We start from the raw sequence: 2,366 nt of genomic DNA, 5'->3' as shown, positions 1-2,366 counted from the left end.
GGCAGAATGGGCCCCTGTTTGTTTTAGAAAATCATGTGTAATTCATTCTGTAAAGTAACGGTGAACATATGTTTGATTGAACGTGGCCAGAGCAGTCTTTCTCTCACCTCCCCCTCAATATCCACAACATTGTGCCACGTCCAAATTATTCAGATGGCACTCACCCAAACTTTGTCCTGTCGCTGATTATTACATTGATGCCTTTTAGCCTGCCATCTCCTCTAAGCAAGGCAATGGTTAGATGCAGTCGCATATACTAGACAATTTCCAGATTCTTTTCCTTGTTGGTGCTGAATTAGCTCACTTCAATCATGTTAGTTGTTTGAGAGCGTGGGGGAGGTGCATTTGCAAAGTGTGAGGGGTTGTTGGCCTAGAGCACATTGGGATGCAATAGGAAAAATCTTCAGTCAGGGTTCCTGCTCCTGATCACAATCTAGTGGCCCATGCTTGGAAGTGCCTGGGGTATTAAGTCAAGGCATCCCAGATGCTACCCTATGAGACCTCAAGAACTTTTACCCTTTTTAGGAATGTCAAATTTAAATTGGTAACTTCAGTCTACAGGAAAGTCGGAGGAAGACAGGGTAGTGAAGAAGATGCTTGGTATGCTTGGCTTTATTGGTCAGTGCATTGAGTGTAGGAGTTGAGAGGTCATGTTGCAGCTGTACAAGACATTGGTTAGGCCACTTTTGGAATACTGCATTCAGTTGTGATCTCCTTGCCACGGGAAAGATGTTGTTAAACTTGAAAGGGTTCAGAAAAGATTTACAAGTATGTTGCCAGGGTTGGAGGGTTTGAGCTATAAGGAGAGGCTGAATAGGCTGGGACTATTTTCCCTGGAGTGTCAGAGGCTGAGGGGTAACCTTATAGAGGTTTATAAAATCATGAAGGGCATGGATAGGGTGAATAGTCAAGGTCTTTGCCACAGGATAGGGGAGTCCAAAACTAGACAGCATAGGTTTAAGGTGAGAGGGGAAAAAATTAATTCGGGACCTAAGGGCAAATTTTTCACACAGAGGGTGATGCGTGTATGGAATGAACTGCCAGAGGAAGTGGTGGAGGCTGGTACAATTACTACATTTTGAAGACGTCTGGATGGGTATATGAATAGGGAGGGTTTAGTACGATAAGGGCAAATGCTGGCAAATGGGACTAGATTAATATAGGATATCTGTCTGGCACGGCCGAGTTGGACTGAAGGGTCTGTTTTTGTGCCATACATCTCTATGTCTTTATGATTGTATAACAGACTGAGTCACATTTCAACCTTCCCCCTGCCATTCAGTTTTGTAAGAGCTGAGCAGTGAACAGTAAGCATGGGAGCAACTGTCAGTCTGCTCCTGTGGCAAACACACAACTGAAGATGCGCTGGGTCAATATTCAGTGGCTTCACAATTTTCTTTTCTGTTGTTCCCCCCTTTCTCCCTGAAGAGGCTAATTATTGCTGGTGATTGAACTCCACAGGAGCTGACAATGCTGTGCCATCTGCAGACTAGCAGCAATTTGTAATGTACACAAACTGCAGTGCAGCAACTCACCAAAGAGCTCCTTTGACAGCACCCTCCAAATCACAAACATTACCACTTAGAAGGGCAAGGTCAGCAGATTCGTGGCAACACTGCCACGTTCAAGCTCCCCTCCACTGCTGACTTGGAACTACATCACTGTTCCTTCACTTAGCATGGGATCAAAACTCTAGAACTCCCTCCGTCACCGCACTGTAGGTGCCCCTAGAACACATGACCTGCAGCGGTTCAGGGTGGTGGATTACCAACAGCTTCTCAAGGGCAATTAAGGAGGGGCAATAAAATTTTGCCCAGTCAGTGAGGCTCAAATTCTCCAAAATAATAAAAAGAAATGTGGCTATTTGTGGATAAGTCTTGATGGTGACTTCAAAGAAGATGGCAGCAACCCTCACAGCTCTGATACACTGATACACACATGCACATGGATGGCCAGGACCAAATGCCAAGTTGGATGGTCTCAGCATCCTGGATGCCCATGTCACTTGGCTGTAATGACACTGTTGTGCTGCCTGTACTCATTGCTTTAGGCTCTGCGTAACCCGTCAAAAGCTTCAGGGAAGTTGGGATAGACTTTGGTCAATAAAATGGAAATAAAACCAGGAACTGGGGGGTTGCGTGCATGCATGTGTGTGTGAGAGTGTTGGGGTGTGTGTGTGTGTTGGTGTCTGCGTGTGGATATGTGTGTGGGTTGGAGTGCGTTGGGTGTGGATATGTGTGTGTGTGTGTTGGTGTCTGCGTGTGAATGTGTGTGTGGGTTGGAGGGTGTGTGGGTGTGGGTGTGTGTGTGTTGGTGTGTGCGTGTGAGTGTATGTGTGGTTTGGGTGTGTGTGTGGGTGTGTGTGT

The sequence above is a fragment of the Rhincodon typus genome, chromosome 33, assembly GCF_021869965.1.
Source record: "Rhincodon typus isolate 14 chromosome 33, sRhiTyp1.1, whole genome shotgun sequence".
In the NCBI taxonomy this organism is placed as follows: Eukaryota; Metazoa; Chordata; class Chondrichthyes; order Orectolobiformes; family Rhincodontidae; genus Rhincodon; species Rhincodon typus.
This window is presented reverse-complemented; position numbering follows the sequence as displayed.